Below are 13,219 nucleotides of genomic sequence, written 5' to 3' on the forward strand. Positions count from 1 at the left end.
GGATGATGGAAAAGGTTTATTATTGTTAAACCTGTTTCTTCCACCATTATTAAAGCCTTGTTGAGGCTTTTGATCCTTCCATGAGAAATTGGGGTGATTTCTCCATGATGAGTTATAGGTGTTTCCATAAGGTTCACCTAAGTAATTTACCTCTGCTATTGCAGGGTTCTTAGGATCATAAGCTTCTTCTGCATAAGAAGCCTCTTGAGTACTGTTGGATGCAGCTTGCATTCCATGCAGACTCCGAGAGATCATATTGACTTGCTGAGTCAATATTTTATTCTGAGCCAATATGGCATTCAGAGTATCAACTTCAAGAACTTCCTTCTTTATAGGCATCCCATTACTCACAGGATTCCTTTCAGAAGTGTACATGAACTGGTTATTAGCAACCATGTCAATGAGTTCTTGAGCTTCTGCAGGCGTTTTCTTTAGGTGAATGGATCCACCTGCAGAAGTGTCCAGTGACATCTTTGATAGCTCAGATAAACCATCATAGAATATATCCAGGATGGTCCATTCTGAAAGCATGTCAGAAGGACACTTTTTGGTCAACTGTTTGTATCTTTCCCAAGCTTCATAGAAGGATTCACCTTCTTTCTGTCTGAAGGTTTGAACATCTGCTCTAAGCTTGCTCAACTTTTGAGGAGGAAAGTACTTGGCTAAGAAAGCCGTGACCAGCTTATCCCAAGAGTTCAGGCTGTCTTTGGGTTGAGAATCCAACCATAATCTAGCTCTGTCTCTTACAGCAAAAGGGAAAAGCATGAGCCTGTAGACTTCAGGATCTACTCCATTAGTCTTAACAGTATCACATATCTGCAAGAATTCAGTTAAGAACTGAAAAGGATCTTCAGATGGAAGTCCATGAAACTTGCAGTTCTGCTGCATCAGGGAAACTAATTAAGGTTTCAACTCAAAGTTGTTTGCTCCAATGGCAGGAATGGAGATGCTTCTTCCATGTAAATTGGAATTAGGTGCAGTAAAGTCACCAAGCATCTTCCTTACATTATTATTATTTTCGGCTGCCATCTCCTCTTCCTGTTCAAAAATTTCTGAAAGATTATCTCTGGATTGTTGTATTTTAGCTTCTCTTAATTTTCTCTTCAGAGTCCTTTCAGGTTCTGGATCTGCTTCAACAAGAATGTTCTTGTCCTTGCTCCTGCTCATATGACAAAGAAGAAGGCACAGAAAAAATAATAATAATAATATGGATCCTTTATACCACAGTATAGGGATCCCTTTGTGAGTGGAAGAAGAGGGGGAGACAAAGAATGTAATATAATGGAAGAAACACAACTGTGAGGAGGGTTGAGATGTGAGATGAGATGTTAGTAGATGAATAAATAAATAGAATAAGATGAGAGAGAAGGAATTTTCGAAAATAATTTTTGAAAAAGAGTTAGTGATTTTTGAAAAATGTTAGTAATTTTCGAAAATTAAGATTTAAAAATTAAAATAATTAATAAATTAAAAAGAAATTTTGAAAAAGGGGGAAGATATTTTCGAAAATGAGAGAGAGAGATTTAGTTAGGTGGTTTTGAAAAAGATAAGAAACAAACAAAAAGTCAGTTAGTTAGTTGAAACAAATTTTGAAAAGATAAGAAGTTAGGAGGTTAGAAAAGATATTTTGAAACCAACTTTTTGAAAAAGGTAAGATAAGAAGATATTTTAGAAATTAGTTTTGAAAAATATTTGATTTTTAATATCTCAATTAATGACTTGATTCATAAGAAATCACAAGATATGATTCTAGAACTTAAAGTTTGAATCTTTCTTAACAAGTAAGTAACAAACTTTAAATTTTTGAATCAAAACATTAATTGTTATTGTTATTTTCGAAAATTTGGTGTAAAAATAAGAAAAAGATTTTTGAAAAATATTTTTGGAATTTTCGAAAATAACTAAGAATTTTGAAAAAGATTTGATTTTTGAAAAAGATTTTGAAAAAGATAAGATTTTCAAATTGAAAATTTGATTTGACTCATGAGAAACAAAAAAAAATTTTTTGAAAAAGTCAATCTAAATTTTCGAATTTGATGAGAGAAAATGGGAAAGATATTTTTTTTGATTTTTTTTGAAATTTTTATGATGAGAGAGAAAAACACTAAAGAGATGCAATGCATGAAATTTTTAGATCAAAACATGTGATGCATGCAAGAATGCTATGAATGTCAAGATGAACTCCAAGAACACTATGAATGTCAAGATGAACATCATAGACACAATTTTGAAAAAAATTTTAATGCAAAGAAAACATGCAAGACACCAAACTTAGAATTCTTTAATGCTTAGACAATAAGAATTCAAGAATGCATATGAAAAACAAGAAAAGACACAAAACATGCAAATGCAAAGATCAAACAAGAAGACTTACCAAGAACAACTTGAAGATCATGAAGAACACTATGAATGCATGAGAATTTTCGAAAAATGTAAGATGCACATGCAATTGACACCAAACTTATAACATGATTCAAGATTCAAACAAGAAACAGAAAAATATTTTTGATTTTTATGATTTTCTAATTTTTTTGGATTTTTTCGAAAATTATATGAAAAAGAAAAAATAAGGATTCCAAAATTTTTAACATGAATTCTAGGAATCTTGCATTCTTAGTCTAAAGCTTTAGCCCAGGAATTAGACATGGCTCACTAGCCAGCCAAGCTTTCAATGAAAGCTCCGGTCCAAAATACTAGACATGGCCAATGGCCAGCCAAGCTTCAGCAGGTGAATCAGGAACAACAGCAGGTGGATTAGCAACAACTAGCTTGCTCTTGATAACAAATTGCTGCCTTAGTCCAAATAAATTTAGACATGGCTTTATAGCCAGCCAGGCTTCACATGATTCATGAAACACTAGAATTCATTCTTAAAAATTATGAATAAAATTTTTTTGAAAACATTTTTATACTATTATTTTTTTTTTCGAAAACAAAGGAGAAAATTTTGAAATAATTTTGAAAATTTTTTTTTGAAAAGAAAACAAAAAGAAAATTACCTAATCTGAGCAACAAGATGAACCGTCAGTTGTCCAAACTCGAACAATCCCCGGCAACGGCGCAAAAAACTTGGTGCACGAAATTGTGATGTCCAGGCTCAAACAATCCCTGGCAACATGAGCAACTTGGTACGCGTAATCGTGATTACGCTTTGATTATGTAAAATTCATGGCTCTTTCTTTCCCTGGCAGTGCCGCCAAGAACATGGTGCCAATACCATGGTTCACAACTTCGATACAACTAACCAGCAAGTGCACTGGGTCGTCCAAGTAATACCTTACGTGAGTAAGGGTCGAATCCCACGGAAATTGTTGGTATAAAGCAAGCTATGGTCACCTTACAAATCTCAGTTAGGCAGATATAAATTGATAATGGTGTTTTCGAATACTAAATAATAGAATAGGGATAGAGGTACTTATGTAAATTATTGGTAGGAATTTCAGATAAGCGAATGGAGATGCTTTTGTTCCTCTGAACCTCTGCTTTCCTGCTATCTTCATCCAATCAGTCTTACTCCTTTCCATGGCTGGCTTTATGCAAGGGCATCACCGTTGTCAGTGGCTACATCCCCTCTTCTCAGTGACAAATATGCTCACATGCTCTGTCACAGCACGGCTAATCATCTGTCAGTTCTCGATCATGCTGGAATAGGATTCACCCTCCTTTTGCGTCTGTCACTAACGCCCAATAATCGCGAGTTTGAAGCTCGTCACAGTCATTCAATCATTGAATCCTACTCGGAATACCACAGACAAGGTTTAGACTTTCCGGATTCTCTTGAATGCCGCCATCATTCTAGCGTACGCCACGAAGATTCTGATTAAGAGATCTAAGAGATATTCATTCTAGCTTATTTCATGTAGAACGGAAGTGTTTGTCAGGCACGTGTTCATAGGGGAGAATGATGATGAGCGTCACACATAATCATCACCTTCATCTCGTTCTTGGGTGCGAATGGATATCTTAGAAGCGAAATAAGATGAATTGAATAGAAAACAGTAGTACTTTGCATTAATCTTTGAGGAACAGCAGAGCTCCACACCTTAATCTATGGAGTGTAGAAACTCTACCGTATGAAAATACATAAGTGAAGGTCCAGGCATGGCCGAGATGGCCAGCCCCCAAAACATGATCACAGGATCAAAATACAATCCAGGATCCAAAGATGGTCAAAAAGACTAGTAAAATGTCCTATTTATAATAAACTAGCTACTAGGGTTTACATGAGTAAGTAATTGATGCATAAATCCTCTTCCGGGGCCCACTTGGTGTGTGTTTGGGCTGAGCTTGAGTGTTACACATGTAGAGGTCATTCTTGGAGTTGAGCGCCAGTTTCTGTAACAGTTTGGGCGTTCAACCCTGGTTTTGGATCCTTTTCTGGCGCTGGACGCCAGAATTGGTCAGAGAGCTGGCGTTGAACGCCAGTTTGCGTCGTCTATTCTTGGGTAAAGTATGGACTATTTTATATTGCTGGAAACCCCTGGATGTCAACTTTCCAACGAAATTGGAAGCGTGCCATTTCAAGTTCGGTAGCTCCAGAAAATCCACTTTGAGTGCAGGGAGGTCAGAATCCAACAGCATCAGCAGTCCTTCTTCAATCTCTGAATCTGATTTCTGCTCAAGTCCCTCAATTTCAGCCAGAAAATACCTAAAATCACAGAAAAACACACAAACTCATAGTAAAGTCCAGAAATGTGAATTTAACATAAAAACTAATGAAAACATCCCTAAAAGTAACTAGATCCTACTAAAAACATACTAAAAACAATGTCAAAAAGCGTATAAATTATCCGCTCATCATTCTTCCACCCCTTTTTAACCCTTTTCTTGCTTTTCTTCTTTCTGTATGTGGATCCTTCCCCCTTTTTGGTAATGGATTGCATCTTTGGGCTTTCCTTCCCAGTAGCTAACACTTCAATTTCTTCTTGTTTTCTTTCATCTTTCTGCACATTTCCATTCTCTTTCTGCCCTGCTGTGTCGTTTGTTTCTTGCTCCGGAAGGTAACCAACGATTGTCTTGTTTGTTTTCTTCTTCCATTGCAAGTCTCCTTTATCAGTCTCCATGTAGTTCCTCTTTTCATCAAAGTGTTATGTTTTTGGAAAGACATTTAAGGTGATGCTTTCATTGTGCATTCTGAGGGTCAGCTCTCCTTGCTCCACATCTATAATGGCCCTTGCTGTGGCCAAGAATGGCCTTCCCAGTATAATGGAGTCACCTCCCTCTTCATCTGAGTCTAAGACCACAAAATCTGCAGGGAATATGAATTTGTCCACCTTAACTAGAAGGTTTTTAATCACACCCCTGGGACATATCACTGACTTGTCCACCAATTCTAGAAACATTTATATTGCCTTCACTTCCTCTATGCACAACTTTTTCACAAAAGAAGAGGGCATTAGATTGATACTCGCCCCTAAATCACACATTGCTTTATTGATATTTAGGCTGCCAATGGTGCACGGTAGGAAAAAGCTTCCAAGGTCCTCAAGTTTTGGGGAAAGCCCCTTTTGAATTAATGCACTGCATTCTTCAGTGAGCAATATAGTTTAATTCCCATGCCAGCTTCTCTTTTTGTTAATAAGCTCCTTTAAAAACTTGGCATATAGGGGTATTTGCTCTAATGCCTCAGCTAGGGGGATGTTGATCTCCAATTTCTTGAAGACTTCAAGAAATTTAGGGAAGTGTTGGTCCTTAGCCTCCTTGTTGAACCTTTGTGGATATGGTAATGGAGGTGTGAAGTTCACTCCTTGCCTTTGTTCCACTTCAATTGCATTTCAGCCCATGTGTTGCTCCCAGGGTAAAGCTCGGTTCATGGGGCTAACTGAGCTTTGGTGTAGCTTATGTGTTGCGCACCAAGCCTTCCTTGCCGTGCCAAATTGCTCGCATCACACTCCCTGACCGTGTCACACTCGCACATGGCATGCTTCATGTGGCAAGGGAAGTAGCGCTCAGCTCTTGGCAAGAGCTGAGCTTGCTCCTTGTCTTTGGTGAGGTCTCAAGTTCGAAACCTTGGTGAGGCAATTGAGTGCCCAACTTTTGTGAAGGAAAACAAGACTAGCACATGCCTTGAGTGAGAGCTCCTTGGTTCAAAACCTGGTGAGTTCAAACAAGCCAATTTTGGCTTGTTTTTCTTGCAAAGTAGCGATACACCCTTCCCTTGGGTCATGGGTTCGAAACTTGTGGCATGCATTAGCAAACTCTTTTCTTTGAATTTTTCCTGGAGGATGCCCGATAAAGCTCTTGGCAAGAGCTGAGTTTTGAAACTTTGCCTTGCTCCCTCCTTTGCTTGTAGCGCTCGGTTCTTGGCAAGAGCTGAGCTTTCCCTTTGCTTTGCCTTTGGCCTTGGAGTAGCGCTCCTTGTAAGAGCTCTAGGCTCTTGGCAAGAGCTTTGGGCTCTTGGCAAGAGCTTTGGGCTCTTGGCAAGAGCTTTGGGCTCTTGCTCCTTGTGTTGTGCCACACTTTTCTCTTCCTTTGGCTACACTTTTTGTTTCCTTTGGGCACGCTCCTTAGGTCACACTTTTCTTATTTTTTTTCTTTTCTTCACCTACAAATAATCAAAACAACCAATCAAAGTATCACCAAATTCACAAGGTTTAAAATTCATTTAAAAATCAATTAATTATAGCTTAAACCTCATGATTTTGTATCAATTAAAGGGTGGTTGATTGATTCAACAAAACCATGCAATTCCACTCCAAATTACTTACTTACAATGCAAGAAAGTGCATAAAACCTAATGAAACAAGTGAAAAATGCTTGAAAAGCTAGCATAAGATGACTTGTCATCATGGGGAAATTAGGGTCTTTGTGGCAAAGGCTAGAACCAAGGCCCCACATTCTCTTATTCGGAAGATTTGACCTTGTCTCTGGCATTTTGAGTAGGATCACCAAGGGGATGAACTGCAGGAGCTTCACCCTCATTCAGACTGGATGCGCACTAAACCTACTGTTCAGCCTAGACGAAGATTGGTGGCTGTCAACCCGGCATTGATCACTGCTGCATGAATCCCCACATCCGTGCAGCTATACCAGCAAGTGCACTGGGTCGTCCAAGTACTACCTGAGTGAATCAGGGTCGATCCCACGAGGAATGTTATTTGAAGCAAGCTATGGTTATCTTGCATGTCTTAGTCAGGCAGATAGAAGAGTTGTTGGATTGAGGCTAAATCGCATTAAAGGAATAGTGTATAAAATATTTTGTGAATTGGAATGTGAATAATAATAAGAGAATGGTTAAGGATTGGAGTTGCTTTGTCTTTCTGAATTAACTCTGGTATTACTGTCTCTTTTACTTGTGAATGATTTCTTCTATGGCAGGCTATATGTGATCAATGCCGTATGGCCGCGGTCGCCAATCTCTTCCAGATTTGAACACCAGGGTTAGTGCGCATCTAGTCTGATTGAGGGTGAAGCTCTTACAGTCTATTCTCCTTAATGATCCTACTCAAAACACCACAAACAAGGTCGGATCTTCCAGATCAGAGAATGCTACATCTTTGGGTTCTAGCCTTTACCACAGAGACCCTAATCTCCCCAAAAATCGGCTGAACTGGTGTCTCGAGAAGTCCCTAACAAAGTCATGGATTAGCTGTCTGAGAGATGTATAATCAAGCTGGCGGTTCGATGCTTTCCTGGCTCGTATTTACACGAACCCAAGTAGACACTGGTGGTTGTCAGGCATGCGGTCTTAGTATGATGAACAGAGCTGATTGTCACGGATCATCCTATTCACCATGTTGAAGAACGAGTATACATCTTAGAATTAAATCAAACACGGATTGATGAGAAATAGTAATACTTTTATTAATTCATAGGACTCAGCAAGGCTCCTCCCCTCAACCCAGGAGGTTTAGAAACACATATTGAAAGGAAATACGATGTGGTAAACAAAAATAAGGTGTAAAGTATGCATCTCCCCCTATGAGAGATGTAAAATAAGTCTTAAATACTAAACAGATGACTAGTAAGGGTAAAATAGTCTATTTAGTGCTAAAATCCACTTCTAGGGCCCACTTGGTGAGTGTTTGGGCTGAGCTTTGATGAGATCCACGTGCTAGGAGGCCTCTAAGGCATTGAGCGCTGGCTAGGGGGTCCTCTCTGGGCATTTGGACGCTGGTCTCTACTCTTTAGGCGCTGGACGCCTGGAAGGGGATCTGAAGCAAAGTATGGACTATTATAAATTTCTGGAATGCTCTAGAAGTCCGCTTTCCATAGCTTTTGAGAACACTCCATTTGGACTTCTGTTGCTCTAGAAAAGCTCTTCCGAGTGCAAGGAGGTCAGATCCAGACAGCATCTGTAGTGCTTTCTCTGTCTCTAAATTAGACTTTTGCTCCAGCTCCTCAATTTCAGCGAAAAAATACCTAAAATTGCACAAAAACACAAAAACTCATAGTAGAATCCAAAAATGTGAATTTAACACTAAAATCTATAAAAACTTAATAAAAACTAAATAAAACATACTAAAAACTACATGAAAATGATGCCAAAAAGCGTATAAAATATCCGCTCATCAATCACAAACAGCCTGCAATAGAAGAAATCATTCACAGTTGGAGTAGATAGTAAGAAAGTATTGATCCAGAAGAATAAAGCATCTTCGAAGCCTTAACCATCTTCTTATCATTAGATTCAAAACCATCGAGTAACGTTATCTTTATTTTACTTTTATGCGCTTAAACAACTTTTCTCTCCGCCTAACTAATATTTACAAGATAACCACTGTTTAATCCAAGCTGACAATCCTCGTGGGATCGACCCTGACTCACCTCAGGTAGTACATGGACGACCCAGTGCACTTGTTGGTTCAGTTGTGCGGAGTATGGGAATCCGCGCTCCAAGTTTTTGGCGCCGTTGCCGGGGATTGTTCAAGTTTAAACAAACAAACGGATTATCTTGTTGCTTAGATTATGTACTTTTTAATTTTGTTTGAGTCTTTTATTTTTCTTTTTTTGAAAAACAAAAAAAATAAAAAAATTTTCAAAAATCTTTTCTTTTCTTTATTTATCTTTATCTTTTGTTTGAGTCTTTTGTTCTTGTTCTTGTTAGAGTTCGAACTTCCTTGAGTCGTTTCCAAAAAAATTTAAAAAAAATAGGGTCTTTTGTTGGAGTCTTGTGTCAAATCTTAAGTTTGGTATCTTGTGTGTGTTCTTTATTTCTTTAAATTTTCAAAATCTTGTTCCTTGTGTTCTTCTTGGTCTTCAAGTTGCTCTTGTTTCCTTCTTGTTTTGATTTTTAAAATTTTAAGTTTGGTGTCTTTAGGTGTTTTGCTTTAAAATTTTCGAATTCTAGTGTCTTTAGATCTAAAAATTTTAAGTTTGGTGTCATTTAGTTGTTTTTCTCTTTCTTCATTAATTCAAAAAAATAAAAAAATATCTTTTCTGTCTTTTTTATCTTAATTTTCGAAAATATCAAAAAGATTTCAAATTTTAATTTCAAAATCATTATCTTATCCTATGTTGGTTTTAAAGTTCAAATTCAAATCTTTTCAAAATCAAATCTTTTCAAAAAAACATATCTTTTTCAATTTGCTATCGTATCTTTTTATCTTTCTTTAAAAATTCAAAATCTTATCTTATCTTATTTCAAATTCAAATTTTAAAATTCAATTTCAAAATTTAAAGTTTTAAATTTCAAATTTCAAATTTCAAAAAAATCTTTTTCAAAAATCAAATTTCAAATCTTATCTCTCTTTTAAATCTTTTTCAAATCTTTTCAAATTCTTATCTTATATTTTCTAATTTCATTTTTTAAAATCAAATCTTTTTCAAATCTTCTATCTTATCTTAATTTCAAATCTTTCTTAATTAGTTACTTGTTTTCTCTTTCTTCTTTTTCAAAACTTCCTAACTAATTCTTCTCTCTTCTAATTTTTGAAAATATCTTCTCTATTTCTCTCACTTCTTTTTCGAAATTCATTATTTAGTTTTCAAATCTTTTTAGTTAATTAGTTTTTATTTTCGGATTTAATTAATAAATAAATAAAAACAAAAATATTTTCTCTTTTTGCTTCTAATTTTCGAATTCTTCTTCTCTTTTATTCGAATTCTTTTTCTCTTTTTCATATCATCATTCTTCTTTTTTTTTCACATCTCACAGGGAGTCCTCTGTTCTTGAACATAGAGCTCTCATTCTTCTTCTCTCTTGTTTTCTTTTTCTTGTTTATGAGCAGGAACAGAGATAAAGAACCTCTCTTTAATCTTGATCATGAACCTGAGATGACCTTAAAGAAGCGTTTGCAACAAGCTAGAGCACAACACTCCGAAAGAAATCTCACAAAGATTTTCGAACAAGAAGTTAAAAGCATGGTAGCCGAGCCTAACAATGAAGGAGATGCAAGAAAGGTTCTTGGTGACTACACCATACCAACTTCTGATTTCGATGGAAGAAGTATTTTCATACCTGACATTGGAGTAAATAACTTTGAGCTTAAGCCTCAATTGGTCTCTCTAATACAACAGAATTGCAAATTCCATAGACTTCCACTGGAAGATCCACATCAGTTTCTATCAGAATTTTTGCAAATCTGTGACACTGTTAAGACCAACGGAGTGGATCCTAAGGTCTACAGACTTATGATCTTTCCCTTTGTGGTTAGAGACAAAGCTAAGATATGGTTGGACTCTCAATTTAAAGAAAGCCTAGACTCTTGGAAAAAATTGGTCAATATTTTCTTGGCCAAGTTCTTTCCACCTTAGAAGATGAGCAAAATCAGAATGGAAGTTCAAACCTTCAGACAAAAAGAAGGTGAATCCCTCTATGAAGCTTGGGAAAGATACAATCAACTGATCAGGAGATGTCCTTCTGACATGCTCTCAGAATGGTCTATCTTAGGAATCTTTTATGATGGTCTCTCTGAGATGTCCAAAATATCATTGGACAGCTCTGCAGGTGGATCACTCCACTTGAAGAAAATGCCTGCAGAAGCAAAAGAACTCATTGAGATGGTTGCAAACAACCAATTCATGTAAACTTCTGAGAGAAACACTGTGAATAATGGGGTAGCTCAGAAAAAGAAGTTCTTGAAGTAGACACTTTAAATGCCATATTGGCTCAGAACAAGATCTTGACCCAACATGTCAATATGATCTCTCAGCATTTGATTGGAATGCAAGCTGCAACTGGCAGCACCCAAGAAATTTATGATCCTGAACAACCCATGATAGAGGAGGTGAATTACATGGGAGAACCCTATGGAAACACTTACAACCCTTCATGGAGGATTCATCCTAACCTTTCATGGACGGATCAACAGAAGCCTCAGCAGGGCTTCAATAATAAACAAGGTGGAAAAAACTAGAACAAGTTCAAGAACAAGCCACTATTCCCATCTTCTCAGGAACGTATGGAGACTCTTAAGCAGAGCCTTTCTGACTTAGTCACTATAGTCTCCAACCTCTCTAAGACCACTCATAGTTTCATAACTGAAACAAAGTCCTCCATAAAAAATTTGGAGGTACAAGTTGGTCAACCGAGTAAGAGAATCTCTGAGACTCCTCCTAACACTCTTCCTTGTAGCATTGAAATAAACCCAAGAGAAGAGTGCAAGGCCATCACTACTGAAGCAGAGACCAAATTTAAAGGGAGTAATCTGGTGTTGAACGCCAATGATGAGCTCCCTAATGGGCATTCAACTCCCAATGCTACACCTTTAATGGCATTGAACGCCAGTAAGAAGGACCTTACTGGGCGTTCAATGCCCAAAATGTCAGAGAAGCTGGCGTTGAACGCTAGTGAAGATGTCCCCACTGAGCGTTTAACGCCCAAAAAGCCACAAGAGATGGAGTTCAACGCCAATAAGGGTATTCCTACTGAGTATTGAACAACCACTGATGAAGTACCTATCCAAGAATTAAAGGAAGCCCAAGCTCATGTAGAGACCATAGAGGTCCCCTTGCATGCACTCTTGCAGTGCGTGAGTTTTGATGAATACTCATCCTCTGATGAGAATGAGGAAACTAGGAAAGAGAAAGTTTCTCGGTACCTAGGAACTCTCATAAAGCTAAATGCCAAGTTACTTAGAGTAAAGACATTGGAGGAAGAACCTCCAGTACTTACCAAAGAACTCAATGCTTTGGTTTAGCAGAGGCTTCCTCAAAAGCTTTCGGATCCCAGAAGCTTCCTAATTCCTTGCACCAATGGCACCATGACCTTTGAGAAGGCTCTGTGTGACTTAGGGTCAAGTATAAACCTCATGCCACTCTCTGTGATAGAGTAGTTTGGCATCTTTGAGGTACAAGCTGCAAACATCTCACTAGAGATGGCAGACAAGTCAATAAAAAGAGCATATGGCCTTGTAGAGGATGTCTTAGTAAAGGTTGAAGACCTTTACATCCCTAAAAACTTCATAACCTTAGATACTGGGGAAGATGAGGATGAATCCATCATCCTTGGAAGACCTTTCCTAGCCACTGCTAATGCTATCATTGATGTAGCAAAGGGAGAATTGATTTTACAACTAAGGGAGAAGCACATCTTATTCAAGATGCCTCACCCCAACTCTCCCTCTGAGAAAAGAGAGATAACTGTGTAACACTTAGTGTTCCAACCATATCTTTCAGTGCAGAGCTTTACTAAGCCCCCAGACACCAATTCTAAGTTTTTGTTGGGCAGCCATCAACAAGCATTGAAAACAAAGGTACTAAGAAGAAAGTATCTAAAGGCTAGAGGGACAAAAGATCCCCATAGAAGGCCTCTCACCTGGCATGAGAGTTGTCTTCACCAAGAAACTAGTCATACCACATACAGTGAGTCGTGTCTTATCTCTAGAGTATGTGGAGCTCATTCATGAGAAGACAGGAAGAAAGTTCACTGTAAGAGGTGAAAGTCTGAGCCCATATCAATCTCCGTAAGGAGCTAACCGTCAAACTAGTGACATTAAAGAAGCGCTTGTTGGGAGGCAACCTAACCATAGTTATTATTTATGCTTCTCTTTGAATTTTTTTTAATTATTTTCTTTAGGTTCATGATCATGTGAATTAGTCAGAACAGAGACAGAAACGTTCAGAAGTGGAAACAGAATAACCTATAGTATATGTTTTGCTGGCGTTGAATGCCAGACAATAAGGCAAGAGTGGGTGTTCAACGCCCACAAAGGGTAACATTACTGGCGTTGAACGCCAGCCCTAGAGCAGAGGCTGGGCATTCAACACCCAACAGAGACAGAAGACCTGGCATTGAACACCAGAAAGGAGGTCCCTCTTGGGCGTTCAACGCCCTGAA

General features: G+C 37.8%; 2 non-coding genes across 2 annotated transcripts; one reads left to right on the top strand and one right to left on the bottom strand.

Moving 5' to 3' along the window:
* Positions 1 to 525: 525 nt before the first annotated feature.
* On the top strand, positions 526 to 633 carry LOC148564103 (small nucleolar RNA R71). Its single transcript, XR_015884056.1, has one exon. It is a non-coding gene; the product is annotated as a small nucleolar RNA R71 (small nucleolar RNA).
* Positions 634 to 10,704: 10,071 nt separating this feature from the next.
* On the bottom strand, positions 10,705 to 10,813 carry LOC148564104 (small nucleolar RNA R71). The gene has a single exon (XR_015885031.1). It is a non-coding gene; the product is annotated as a small nucleolar RNA R71 (small nucleolar RNA).
* Between the last annotated feature and the right edge of the window lie 2,406 nt (positions 10,814 to 13,219).

Source organism: Arachis ipaensis, chromosome B5 (assembly GCF_059453495.1).
Source record: "Arachis ipaensis isolate K30076 ecotype BB chromosome B5, ASM5945349v1, whole genome shotgun sequence".
Taxonomy (NCBI): Eukaryota; Viridiplantae; Streptophyta; class Magnoliopsida; order Fabales; family Fabaceae; genus Arachis; species Arachis ipaensis.